General features: G+C 38.2%; 1 pseudogene; it reads right to left on the bottom strand.

The window, feature by feature from the left end:
* LOC146899915 (flotillin-like protein 3) overlaps positions 1-15,159 on the bottom strand; it is a 98,274-nt pseudogene that overhangs the window by 45,811 nt on the left and 37,304 nt on the right.

Raw genomic sequence — 15,159 nt, forward strand, 5'->3', positions numbered from 1 at the left:
AAACTCAAGTTGTCTGTTGTTTAGGACTTGCCACTTGAAACAAGATAAAGTGTAGACTAAAGCTGTCCGTTGTTTAGGACTTGCAACTTGAAACAAGATAAAGATAGACTCAAGCTGTCCGTTGTTTAGGACTTGCCACTCGAAACAAGATAAAGGTGAACTCAAGCTGTCCGTTGTTTAGGACTTGCCACTTGAGGTAAGATAAAGGTAGACTCAAGTTGTCCGTTGTTTAGGACTTGCCACTTGACACAAGATAAAATGTAGACTCAAGCTGTCCGTTGTTTAGGACTTGCCACTTGACACAAGATAAAATGTAGACTCAAGCTGTCCGTTGTTTAGGACTTGCCACTTGATAAAATGTAGACTCAAGCTGTCCGTTGTTTAGGACTTGCCACTTGAAACAAGATAAAGATAGACTCAAGCTGTCCGTTGTTTAGGACTTGCCACTCGAAACAAGATAAAGGTGAACTCAAGCTGTCCGTTGTTTAGGACTTGCCACTTGAAGCAAGATAAAGGTAAACTCAAGCTGTCCGTTGTTTAGGAGTTGCCACTTGAAACAAGGTAAAGGTAGACTCAAGCTGTCCGTTGTTTAGGACTTGCCACTTGATAAAATGTAGACTCAAGCTGTCCGTTGTTTAGGACTTGCCACTCGAAACAAGATAAAGATAGACTCAAGCTGTCCGTTGTTTAGGACTTGCCACTCGAAACAAGATAAAGGTGAACTCAAGCTGTCCGTTGTTTAGGACTTGCCACTTGAAACAAGGTAAAGGTAGACTCAAGCTGTCCGTTGTTTTAGGACTTGCCACTTGAAACAAGATAAAATGTAGACTCAAGCTGTCCGTTGTTTAGGACTTGCCACTTGAAACAAGGTAGACTCAAGCTGTCCGTTGTTTAGGACTGGCAGCTTGAAACAAAAAGTAGACTCAAGCGGTCCGTTGTTTGGGACTGGCAGCTTGAAACAAGATAAACATTTGCGAGAATCCACTCGGCTTTTGATAAAAGTTTGCCAGAATCCACTGGGCTTTTGCGAGAATCCACTCGGCTTTTGATAAAAGTTTGCGAGAATCCACTCGGCTTTTGCGAGAATCCACTCGGCTTTTGCGAGGTTGTGCCGGAATCCACCGGGCTTATAATGAGTGACATCTCTGGACCAGACACACTGGGGATGACACTTTTGATGATGAGAAGGTAAATGTCAGATGTTCATGTGTAGAAACTTGCGGCTTGACACAATGATAAGTAAAGACCAAACTGGAAAGACACGATCGAACATGACTCTGGGTGACCGATGCAACCATGTATGAATTGATATTGTGTATATGTTGTGTATGCATATGCGAAAGTATTAATGTATGAATGTATGATCGTATGAATGTATGAATGTAACTTGTATGACTGTATAAACTAGATGTGATGGGTAACTCAATGAAACAAGACAAGACAGGTAAGATGAGAGTTGGACTGACATCGCAGTACAAACACTCGGCAAAATTCCTTGGAGACGATGTTATTGTGATCAAATCAAGCCGTTGACGGTGTAAAACCCGACACAAGGTTGCAACTGATGAATAGCAACTGATGAATCTTGGGGAGAAAGCCCATTGTTTAACCAACAACCTGGAAGAAGTCACCATTTGTAAATCAGCGCGGAATGCTTTTCCCTTGTCATGCTTCGACAATCATTTTTTTGTATTTTTTTTTGAAAATCCCTAACTTTTGCCTGGACCGCCCTTTCGGGTTTTCAGTCCACCGGGAATATATTCCTTTTTTGTGCCCCTAATTTTTGCCTGGACCGCCCTTTCGGGTTTTCAGTCCACCGGGACGCTCTCTATTGCCTAAGCCGCCTTTTCAGGTTTTCAACTTAGCGAGCATTGATTTTTTTGTATTATTTTTTGTATATATTTTTTTTGGACTGTGAAAGCATCTTGCTTGAAGCAGAGGTCCCCTCCATTGTGTTTAGACATGTTTCTCTTCCGGAATGTAGCCGTTCTCGAGGCGGATGCTGATGTACGCTTCGACTACTCACAAGTTCAAAGAGAGTCCGTTTGTTGTTCACACTTTTCAAAAGATGTAAAAAAAAGGGTTTTTGTATTTTGAAATTTTTTGCTTCAAGTATTGCCATCAAAAATAGAAGAAATTTTGCAAATAGAATAAATGAGAGTTCCAAATAAATGGGCACAGGCTCAAATTTGATGAATTGAGTGGTGGCCTACCAATGGCATGGCTCCACGGTTCTTTGAAAAATTTGGAAAATGGTAAATATATGGGAAGGTACATTGAACACATATAACTGTTATACTCCCTGACAACTTCGAATGCCCCCGTTCCGAGTCTTTGATCTGCAGATGCTTCGAATCAGAGGTTCTTTGATAGCAATTATGTCCCAAGTGGATTGTGCCTGACCGGATGCAGTTACTTTGTCATGATCCTTAACTTTTGCATAGATCGCCCTTTTGGGGTTTTCAATCTATCAGGATAATCATCATCATTTTTTTTGTCTCTAATTTTTGCCTGGACCGCCCTTTCGGGTTTTCAGTCCACCGAGAGGCTCATTTTTGCATAAGTCGCTTTTCAGGTTTGCGACTTATCGAGCTTCTATTTTTGACAGAGTATTTCTTGACTGCATCGGCATTCATGGGACGTGTGAGTTTGTCACCGTCCATAGTCACAAAAGACATTGCACATGGGCCTTCAAAGTTAGGCGTCCACTTGCCCCTGGAGTCTGGTTGGAAAGTAGTACAAAGTTCCCTTCTTGAAATTCATGGGGACGATCCTTTTTGTTAGAAGCTTGTTTCAAACCTCTTTTGATATATTTGCACAAGGTCGTCATTCATTTAAATTTGATCAAGCTTAGACTTTAGGAGAACTCCTATTGACAGGACTTTAACCTGCACAGGAAGCACGACCTCCATGTTGTATACTGAGGGAAGGAGGGGGGGCTGCCCCTGTTGAAGTGTCTACTGAAGCATGATACCCACGTAAGGTAACGGTAACAACTCATGCCAGTCTTTGTAAGTGACTGTCATCTTCTGACAATCTTCTTAATATCTTGTTTTGTAGCTTCGATGACTAGATGCCCCAGTATGTGAGAAATCTTGTCGGGAATCTCTTCATCCTCTTCTTCCGCTTCGGACACAGGGAACTCAAAGTTGGAAGAGAGTGCATGGTCAATGTGTTCAACGGGTTTATTAATGCATGATTTGATTATTAATTTTGACAAGTAAGTATAAGTTATGATTATGCAGATATTTGAAGATGATTATTTTTTGGGTTTTTTGTATTACCATTTTTCCAGAAAAAGCACAAAATAAAACAAAGTCAGGATCAAAACGACCTTTTTATTAATGATGGAAAATACATGAAGCAAAAATCCCTACACAATTTCACTTTCATCTCAGGCGGGACGAAAGGATTTTTTTGAAAAGCAGCAAACAACAAACAGACACATTATTTGAACAGATGAGTAGTAGAAGGAACATCAAAAGTGACCCAAATGTGGCTTGCAAGTCCGAATTCAATCTTTGAAGAGCAATATATTGGCTTCAATCAGCTTCTGGACTTCAATCTTCAAAGAGAGACAGTGCTCAATGTCATGGCCGGGTGCTCCTTGATGAAAGGCACAGGAGAGGTCAGGTTGATACCCAACCGGCAACTCGTCAGGCACTCGAGGAGGCTTTCTAGTTTTGACAAGGTTCTTCATGAGCAAGATGGGAAGTAGCTCCGCATATGCCATTGGGATTGGATCAAATTGCATCCTTGGAGCCTGTTGTCGAGGCTGTTGTTGATGTTGGAACTCGGGCCCTTGTTGGAATTGAGGCTGCTTTGACTCGGCCTGGAGCGTTGTGATCTCTTGTCCACACTTATCCCTTTTTGTTTGCACGAGTGTCGTAGGAGCGAGTTGGCTTTGGACGAGGACAGTCGGACCACTTTTGAAACAGATTGACCTTTTATGGAAAAGAAATTTTGTGAGACTCGGAATCGAGACTATGAAATGCAAAATGATGCATGATGCTTATGCAAAAATAGACACATTTTTTTTATTTACCGAAGGACTTATAAAAGCAAATTTGTAAACATCATAATTGAAAATTCCATTGAATATTTAAAGTACTACAAGATAATTCCCTTTTAACAAAACTGAGCCAAGGGATAGACTCCAAAGTACATCACAGAAAGCTAGAAAATAACATAAAGTGGTGAAACAACTGGGAATCTCTTGAGCTCTTGTAGTGGACTACTCCTCAAAATCTGAGTGTGGACCGTCAAACAAATCCATGGAATCCATGCGCTGCTTCTTGGTGATATGCTTTTTAAGCAGCCTGTCCTTCTCTTGGAGTAGATCATCTCTCTCGATCATCTGTTGCCCTAATTTGAGAATCACACTTTCCTGCTTCCTTATTTCTTCATTTTTATCTTCCATCATGAGCATAGCCTCGTCATATTTCCTTTTCCAAGTGGCAATTTCTCGGTCTTTATCAGCCAATCGTTCTTGGTGCTCTCCCAGAGTCTTAGAGGGTAAAGGTAATGATGAAGATGGAATTGTTGCGGATACGAGCCTCGGTACCGTGTAAGGCATCTGATTCTGGATAGCTTTATTGATGACCCACTGAATGTAAGATCCATGCAGAAAATTGTCCCTTTTTCCCAGTTGGTTCCTGTTAAGTCTGTGAATACTCCGCCAAGCTTGCATAAATTCCTCCCTTTTACCTAGGTGATTACTGTCATTGCAGTAGAACTCATTGGTTAAAGCAAGGTTACTTGGTTGTGTCTTCATCGGGTATCCCAATTGATGTCGGGCAAGGACGGGATTGTAGCTAATTCCTCCCTCCATACCAATGAGGGGTACATTGGGATAGTCACCACATCTGATAATGACTGTCCCATCATCCCAGGTTGGATGGTACCAAACTATATCAGCTGTTGTCAAGGCCATGATTTTTTTAGACCAGGGGGTACCTTCAAGGTTGGCTATGAAAGAGCGGGGTTGAGGTAGATGAGAGACGAACCATTTGTAGAGTAAAGGTGCACAACAAAGGATAGCTCCACGAGTTGCAAGTGTTCGATCATGGATGGAATGGTAGGTGTTTGCTAGAAGAGTAGGGACGGGGTTTTTGGTAAGGAAAACTTGGATGGCACGGAGGTCAACAAAATTAGGAATGTTCGGGAAAAGCACAAGACCATAGATAAGTAAGGCTAAGACAGAGTAAAAGGCATGGTTGGCGCCAGACTGTTCAAAAATGGAAGCCTGATCGTAGAGGAAATCGGTGGAGAAACCTGAGGGACCCCCTTTGGTTTGGACAATAAGGTTATCTCTTACGATGGAGGCTTCAAGATGGAGGGCTTTAGCAATGGTTGTGGCTTTGGGATTGGGTTCAAGGCCGCTGAAAGGTACTTTGTTAAGCACGGTTATACCTATCAAATGAGAGTACTCTTCTAGTGTAGGGACAAGCTGATAGTCTGGGAAAGTAAAACAGTGACAATGACGGTCATAAAATTGAACCAAAGTCTCCAAGACGCCTTTTGTAACATATACCTTGAGGATATCCAGCAGTTTCCCATGAAGTTCGCGAAAATCATCCTGGCTAGCTACCTTCCTCCCTAGCTCCCTTAATTTAGCCACATCTGGCTTCTGGAAAGTATACTTCCTAGTGTTTCTTGTAGGAATTTCCATCTATGATGTTTACAAAAGAAAAAAGTTCATATAAGTCCTTCGATATTTTGATGATGAAAAAGAAGGTTTTATGAATGAATGCATGTATGCATGAATATGCTACACAAACGGTGAAAACACAGTGAGGTTAGGCCCATAATGATGGAGTCAAGGGTAAACGCCATTGGTGAGGACTATGGTTTTCAAATGTACCTGTATCACGGGTTCTACCAAGTTCCCAGAGTTATCAACCACTTCCGAACACTATCAGGTTACGGAAATACTTCCGTTCCAATAATATTCGTAAGAAAGTCTCGTCTGAGTGTGGTATCGCGTGTCAACTAAACCAAGATTACTCATGATTAGCCACCGCACCACGTCCTAAAAGGCCAAGAGGGGTTAAAGGTAACTAAAGGTCCTCAACTTTCGACAGTCACCTGAAAATAACATGTCAAACACGAATACTCATGCCAACATAGTATACTTCCAAGATTCCTAAGTTGAGTGGGGTTATCACATGTGTCACAAACCAAAATTCACTCTTGGCAATGCACTATGATTATACCACCGTCCTATCTTAAATTTCTCTCAAGTCCGGGTGTAGGACTTATCTCACCACTCACGTTAGAAAGGAGAAAGAAGAAGGATGAACAGATATACACGTATTTCCATCTTTTATTTTTGTTTTTTTAAGCAAGTTATAGCACAATAGTTAAATAAGACCAAGTTAGGCTCAACCCTCTTAGGGGGTAGTCCCCAGTGAAGTCGCCATTTCTGTCGCGTCATTTTTCGGAGATCAAGGCTATTTGATTAGCTTATTGACTCACTTTTATTTCACGACTGAACATTTAATTTTTAAGAAAAAAGGGGAAAAAAGTTCAAACACCCCATTTTTGAAAAGATTTAGGGTTCGGGGGTTAGTTACATAAAGGGAAGGTGTTAGCACCCTTTATGTCCGTAGTACTCTACGGGAACCTTTTGATTTTATTTAATTAATGTGCTATAACTTGCTTATTTTTGAAAAAAAGAATTTGAAATGATTAAAAAAAGGAAGACCTAATTATCTACATTTTATTGATTTGGAAGGACAAGTCCCTTGCCTACGTACCCGTGAGGGATCAAAACCTCGTAGTTCGAGGTTAAAAAAACTGACGTTTGATTGGTTGTGTGTTTTTTATTAGTTTGAAAAAAGTTCTAAAATGAAAAGCCAAGTGGCAAAATGAATTTGTTTGTGTTTTTTATGTTTAGAGAAAAATGACTTGAAGTATGATTAATTTGATTGAAGTTTAATTAAGGAAAGAAAATAAAAAGAGACGTCACTTGATTTAAGATCAAGGTTTATTTAAAAAAAGATTTTTGTGTTTTGTTATTTGCATGTTTTTGTTGTTTTTTTTTTGAATAATTGAAATGAAACTAAACTATCGGAGCAAAAAGAATAAAAGCGTAGGGATCCCATGGTAGCGTTAGACCACCACAAGGGCCCTTTACCTAAACTACCAAGCACAAAAGTAAGCATACACCCACTCACGCACACATGCACCTAAGCTATTACAAAAAAAACCTATTAATACATTCTACGGTCTGCGATAAAATAAAATAAATTACATTAAGCCTACATTTACATTCTAAATTATATACAAGACGAAGCGAAATAAATAAATTACACAATGCCTAATTTATACATTCTAATTTCAAGCAATGATATAAAAATGAATTAAAATGCATGATAAACTAGAAAAAATGCATGAATTATTTACATTCAAACCTAATGTACAAACTAAATTATATATGATAAGAATAAATGCCATAACAAATAAACGATCATGCAAAATGAATGATGAACATGCTACCTAATCTGATAAGTATGAAAATAATAAGATGCAAGAAACATGTTAAAAAAATGCAAGAGAATTTAAGATGCATGAAGGAATAGAAAAATAAAAAAATGTAAAAGAGGGGGGTGCGGTCAGTATTCATGGGGGTGTAGATATAAAAAATAGAGTCGGGCTATGACAGTAGCTGGGGCGCGCATGTTGGGCCTCCTGGGTCGGTTTGTTAAAAGGGTCAGGGTCTACTAAACTGGGTCGACCTGTTATACCCTAATTTTGGACCTAAAAATACCAACTCAATTCTTTCTTTTCTTGCATTTCAAGTCATTTGATATGTCTCTGATCAATTGCATCTTTCTCTGCATTTTATTTCAATATTATTTGCAAAATTCATGTAAAAGGGTGTTTTAGTCATTTCCTGCATTTAACTCATTTTTATCCTTGAAAATTGTTTGAGTCTTTTAAATTGGTTTGTATAAGTTCTTGTTTCAATCTCATGTCAAAACTCATTTCAGAAAATATTCAGTTGAGTCATTTTTTAGTCATTTTAGCCCCTAGGGGGCATTTTAGTCATTTCATATGTTAAAATTCTTTCAGTCTTTTAAAAATTTGTTTGAGTCCTTTCAAATAATGTGAATAAGTCTTCATTTCAATTCTATGTCAAAATCCATTTTAAAAATTGCATTTGGAGTCATTTTGAGTCAGTTTTGCCCCTAGGGGCATTTTAGTCTTTCATGTGTCAAAGCCCTGTTTAAATTCTAAAAAAATTGTCTCTGAGTCTTGTATAAGTTCTTGCTTTAATTTCCTGTTAAAAATCCATTTTAAAATTTCATCTGAGTCATTTTTAGTCGTTTTAGTCCCTAGGGGCGTTTTGGTCATTTCACATAATATTTCTGATTCGTTTTAATCTGCTTTGTTGTTTTTAATCGTCTCGTTTTATGTTAATTTTCAATTTACTTTTTCAATTCAATTTCAGTTTTAATTTTCGTTTTAGTCCGCGCACTTTTGTCATTTGCATTTTAATCCCTTTTTAAGTTTGTTAGAGTCCAAGTGACACGTGTCCAAATGTTATTGGTTCTTAAAAGTTTGTTACAAGTCAAGTCCATGTGGCATTTCCTCATTGGTCCAAGCTTACCATGACACCTATATAAGTCAAAGTCTTGGTCAATTTTTCATTCAATCATTTTTCACAAAAAAATCACAAAAATTCATAACTTATTTTCTCTCAATTTTCCCTCTCTTCTAACAACCTTCCACCACCCTAACTAACTTCTTCCACCACCCTCAACCACCACAACAACCTTCAACCACTACTAAATTTCATCTCAAACCTCCATAACCACCTCCAATCTTCATCCCTAACCACCACATTCACCACCAAAAACCTCCATAACCAAACCTTCAACTTCCATCTTCGTCTTCAACCTTTAACTCCACCACAAACCTCCAACAATTCACAAAACCACCGATTCTGCAATCTGAATTGAATTCCACTATATTCATCATCAACCTCACACCATTCCAAAATTTCATCATCGTTCATAGTAGCGCTTTCGAATCAACACAATCTACTCAAACGTCTCACTGTCACAAACACACAAAAACCCAATCACCACCGCCGCACACAGCAGCGCTACCGTCAGATTCACCAATTCCCCTCCGTTCAATAATGGCACCTTCTTCAACAACCACCGACGAACACGTCTTGAACCTCATCAACACACGCCTCCGTGCACTCCGCAAGAAGCTCAATCGTATCACTTCCATGGAAGAATCTCTCTCCCAAGGAAAATCCCTCAACAGCGAGCAGCAAGAAGTCCTCCGTTCCAAATCCGCCGTTGTCGCTCCCGTCGATGAATTGGAGAAGCTTCGTCAACCTCTTTCTTCTGCCCAAACTGAAGAACTCGAAACTGGACGCATACTCAAACAAATGCAGTTCAAGATCCTGTCTTTAACAATGAGCCAATCAAACAAATAATCCCAACTGTGAATCTCAGTATGCAAAGCTGCAGCAGATGAGTTCATCGCCGGATTAGTTGAAGATGAACGTAAGAACGACACCGGATCAGATTGTTTCGCGAAGATGAAGCCTAGCTCGTTCGATTCCAATGCTAGAGATGAATCCATTTGATGGGTCCTGAAGGTGCAAGGTTATTACGGTTTTCAACCAGTTACGGCGTATCTTGCCGCGAACTATATGGATCAGTTCTTGAATTCTCGTTGGTTGCTGCAAACAAATGGGTGATTCAATTGCTGCACTTCACTCAAAACCCGTTTCTTCATTACTCTTCATTTTCTTCGTTTTCACTTTTCAACTGAGCATCAAGGATTGAACAAGTGAGGCACCATGTCGGATGATGAAAGGGAGGAGAAGGAAATTTGCGATGCTTGTGAATTGAAAGGGAGTGCCGCAAACCAGTGGAGAAAGAAAAGGAACGCACCAGTGGAGAAAGAAAAGGAACAAAAGCTGAGAGAAGCAACAAGGAAGAAGGATGATTCACGTTTCCTGATTTTGGGCCTGGGCTTGGTTCTTGTTCCTTGCTATATTTTTGCTATCTGCACACCACTTTTTGCCAGGTAGACCCCTGTTTGCCTTAATTTGCTTAATAAAATTTCCAAAACTTTTCTAGTTATTTTTCTCGATATTTTTGTTAATTCTTGATGTGTTTTACATGTTAGAATTGTTTAGGAAAATATATGTGTAAAACGTAATTGATATCGTTAGTTTTTTTTAGTTCTTGTTGAATGTTTCGTTAAAATGTAGATAAAAATTTCATATGCTTTGATCCTTTTGATTGTCTCTTGATCATTTTTAGGATTGAATCTTGTTCTTGAAAACGTAAAAAATGTGTGTACTATCTTTTGTTAGTCATAATTTTCTTTGCAAGTTTGTTAATAATGATTCTTTTTTTTACTTGCACTTTGTTTGATTTTCTTGCCTATAAAAAACGCTCCAAAAAAAAAGGTTTCTTGCCTTGTAAATTTGTTCTATCTTTTACTTGTGATTTGGTTAATTTTTCTTGCACTCGAAAATAATTCTAAATGAATGTTATGATGGGACCTTTCTACCCTATGCTTTGATACTTTTCTTGCCTTAAAAATACTTCAAATATGTGCTTAATTGCAATTTTCTTGACCTATGACTCGGCTGAAATTCTTGCTTCCAAGATGTATGAAATGCCATATGTGAATTTGCCTCTTGTATGTTCCATGTTTCTATGCTTTTTCCCATTTCAAGTGCTTATAAAAACTCTCCAAAAAACTCTATGTGATTGTATATACTTCTAGTGCATTGTGTTAGTTTTTTTTTTCCTACCATTTCTTTTATGCAATATTTCCATCATTTCATGCATTTTTGTTCACTAACCCCCTTGTTTCCTTCTTGTGTCTTTAGCTTTATTTTCCTCGCAATTTCTTGCATATTAATTTTCACCAAGGATTAGAATGTAAAAACCTAGGAATTCTTGTATTTTACTTTTATGCAATTTTAATTTCTTGCAAGATCATAGAATGTATCTAGGCCAATGATGTAATAAGGACAATGGACTCTAATAATGTACACCGACACAAGCACCGACACATGCACACACACCACTATAGCTAGAATATGCATGTTTAGATGTATGTTTAGGATTGTATGTTTAGATGTATGTTTAGGCTTTATACTTAGAAAAAAATCAACTTTCCAAAAAATATGAACAAACATCACTCAAACATTTTTCATAATAAACCTTGGGATCAAAATCCCATTGAATTTTCCTTTTTCATTTTCTTAATCAAATTTCAATGAAAAATAACCATACTTAGACCACATTTTGCAAATGACTAATTCAACCCCACTTTTTACAATCTCATGCCCTTGAGGCCTCTTTCTATTCTTCAAAATCCCATTTTCAAACTTAAAATCAACCAACAAAAACAAAAACATTTTTGGAAGAGAACTACGGTGGATTTGATCCCTTAAACGGGTACGTAGGCAAGGAACAAAATTCCTTCAATTCAACTAAAATAAAAATCCAAAAACATTCTTCTCCCTCCAATTCTTCACTTAGAATACCTTTAGGCCTAATAACTACTTTCAAAATAGCATTTAAAAATAAAGCGCGCGCGTAGAAATTAAAGACGGTTCCTATAGGATACTATAGTCGTTATGGGTTCCTAACACCTTCCCGTAGCGAAAACAACTCCCGGACCTCGATTCTCAAGGGTTTTGCTTACTTTTTCCCTTCCCAAGAAAAAACAAGATATCACCGGTTTAAAAGGTTCAAACGTAATCAATGTTTGACACCCGAAAACTAAGATAAAACACGACCCAGTAGTATAAAAGGGGTGTGAGCTTGGTTTTTGTTCATTTCATCTTTCTATTCTCTCTCTTAAGCTCCTCTCCTTCTCTCGTCCTCTGTTCTCTCTCTACAAGTCCGACGGTAGGAAAGTGGTGGTCGGAGGTGGTTGGCGCGGCGGTTGGCTGCTGTGGGTGGCGGCGCCGCCGCTGTTAATGTCCAAAACAACACTTTTTCTTAAAATTTTTCCGGTTTTCAAACCCTTTCACCCTCTTCTACTTGTTTCTACCCTCAAAATTCCCAACAAAATTACGTCTGGTCCTAAATCTAACAACAAAAAAAGTACAATCTTTATACCTTTCCTTTTCTTTCCTGGTTCGGCCTTGCTTCTTTCTCGTGTGTTGTTGTTGCTTTGCCGTCGAAAACTGGAACGGTCGAATGGTTCAGTTCCGTTGGAGACTACACCGGTCTGTGCTGGATTCGTGAGTTGTTCTGTGATATTGATGCTGGTGTCCTCTCTGTCTCTGCCGGTTCCTTTTTCGCGTGCTCTTTCTGCCTTGTGCGTTCCTGTTGGAATTTTTCGCGTGTCTTCTTGTGTTGTGCAGGTCACTCTTTATAGTGTGAGGATTCTGGGTTAGGGTTTGTTGAAAACCTGCAGAGAATCTGTGTCTTGGAGAGGAGGAAAGCAAACATGTTGTTGCTGGATTGATGAGGACGAAAATGTGAATGAACCTGGACTGTTTTGAGGCGTGACAGGCTGGGTTAGGATTGGAACGAGTTTCTTTGGACTAAACTGGATCGGGATTGTGTCAGGCGCGTGACATGCTTGATGAACTTGGACTTTTTTTGATTTTTTATGAACAAATGAAAATAATAATGGAAATAATATCATATAAAAAATAAAATAAAAAGGATTATGCAGACCTTGGACTTATCTAAAAGAATGAAATAATTAATTGAGAAGAAATGAATGACTAATTAAGAATGACTAATAAAAAAAGAAAAATAGATAAATAAAAAATCAAATTAATTTTAAGCAAGATAAAAGATGGAAATAACGGCTAATAAAAGGATAAGAATGATATAGAGAAAATGGGACCACTCGAAATCAAATATGAGGTATTTTAAAATACCTCTCTGCCGGATTTTTTTTTAACTGAAACATCAGATCGATACGTGACATGTGTCAGCGGGACCTTAGGTCAAAAATTGGGGTATGACAGATGCCCCTATTTAAGTTTTTTCGTCCGGAGATTTGAAGATGGAATCTTTGATTCGATCGGAGCGAAGAGACTTAAATACAAAGTACACCAATTTTGGACCTAAGATGCTATAAATGCTCGTGAAATGCTTGTATGAATGCAGGACGACAAAGTTGACTTGACTGAGACGAGAAATAACAACGGGATACCCAAATTCGTTGAAGAAAAAGGGGTCCGACTCCGCTAGGGGGAATGTAGTTTCACTGGGGAAAGATGGTCTACTACCGTATTGGTTTGGTATGAAGACAAATGAAAGGAAACTTTTTAGTGACAACTCTTGACCAGACGCACTGGGGATGACACTGGAGAAAAATAAGATGTGATTCCAATTTAAAGTATGGTTATCATGCAGGTGCTTGTTTACCATGATCTTCTTGGTATGTTACAACACCTTCACCATGCAAAGGTATTTAGATCAAATGTTAACCTCATTTTTCTTTCAATTTTTATAGAATATAATGATACAGTGTTGGAGTTGAGATGTGACCATATTTTTTGCAGGTGACTCCAAAATTTTGTAAACAGTATGCTCGTGTCGGAGACGTCATCAATAAAGCCTTAGTGGAATACAAGGAAGATGTGATGAATGGTTCATTTCCCGATGCTCAACATAGTCCATACAAAATCAGTGAAAGTGATGCTAATGGTTTCTTAAATGAGCTGCAAAAGTTAGGTTTTGACAAGGCTGCATCTGCGGCATCTGAAGCAGTTCAGAAGATGGATACAAAACCAACAAAGTAACAATTTAGTAAAGCTAAGAATCCTCCTTAGTTTTTCGTTTGATGTTTTTCATTGTCTTCAATGCCAGAATAAACCGAAATAAAAAATAAATTAGAAATCATTGTCTTACTTTGAACTGAGAAAAAGATTCTCTTTTCTCTTTGTTAATGTAAAATCATAAGCTCGTAAATGATCCTCTGTTTAATTATTTCCAAAGAGACACGAGACCAATCTTAGCATATTCTCGAACTTGATAAAAATATCACCATATATTGTATCAAAGTGAAAACATTATTTAAGAGAGACAATTATTAGGAAGCGAAAGTACACAGTAACTTGAAGAAGAATAAATGCATTGAAATAAAGCAAAAGTCAATTATTATTAGCTAAACAAAATAATTGCAACTAATGTAGGCTACTCGGTATTTGGAATCACCGTGAGTTTCACAAAATCACAGTGACATTATGATTTTGTTGAAGCAACAAAGTGTGGTTTTTGCCAAAATACATGAATATTAGGCCAACTGACCTGTCCACTGCAATAGGGACCAGCCCCAATTCAAATTGTAGGAATTTGAAGCGCCGCTGTTGCTGCTGCAGCCACCGGTGTAGGCACACATTCAAGAACAACAACAAAACACCATGCTTCATGCAAAGCCAATGCTGTCTCAACAACCTACACAAACTCATTCCTTTTAGAATGACCAAAAAATTGTTCAAATGCAAAACTACTTGCATCATGCGTGAAAGAATAGAGATATAGACATTGACAACACTTGCAACATTCCTTCCCTGAGGCCTAAATCCTCCTAAAACACTAATGGCTTATGGAGTAAGACCAATATGCCTAATCACAGCTATTCCAACTTCAGCAATAGCTTTTGCTGCAACAATTCTTGAAGGTGAACCTCCTTCCAACTGTATGGCATCCATTTGTCCTTCTTTCAAAATTCGAACTGCCGTGTCCACTGCCTGGTTATGATCAAAACAACAACACTTAAAACCAATGCACATTCTAAGAAAGTTAAAACAATTACACAAATAAGATGTTAAATCGAAACAATACCTACTAAAACTATGTACTAAAGCTTAATTATTAAGAAAATAGAGGGCTAGTGCTGAAAGGTCTAGAGTAATTAGATAACGGTTGTAACCTACTACTATTACTTGGTTCAGTCAGTTTAAATGAAGAAGCAACCAACTGTTAGTTGTATAAATATAGTAGCAAGTGGTTTGGATTTGCGGTGCAAATATAAGTTGAAGATTTGACTAGGAGGTTGGCTATTGGATTACTGCAGGTTGTTGAACCTCAAATTTCTACTCAGATTGTTAGTCAATGATCAAACACTGCTTGTTTAAATATGCTTTCCTCAATTTAATCAAAATGTTGTTTTTGATTATTTTGTTTTAAGAGGCTA

This window comes from Medicago sativa, chromosome 8 (assembly GCF_051527215.1).
Source record: "Medicago sativa cultivar Bolivia chromosome 8, Bolivia_mono, whole genome shotgun sequence".
NCBI lineage: Eukaryota > Viridiplantae > Streptophyta > Magnoliopsida > Fabales > Fabaceae > Medicago > Medicago sativa.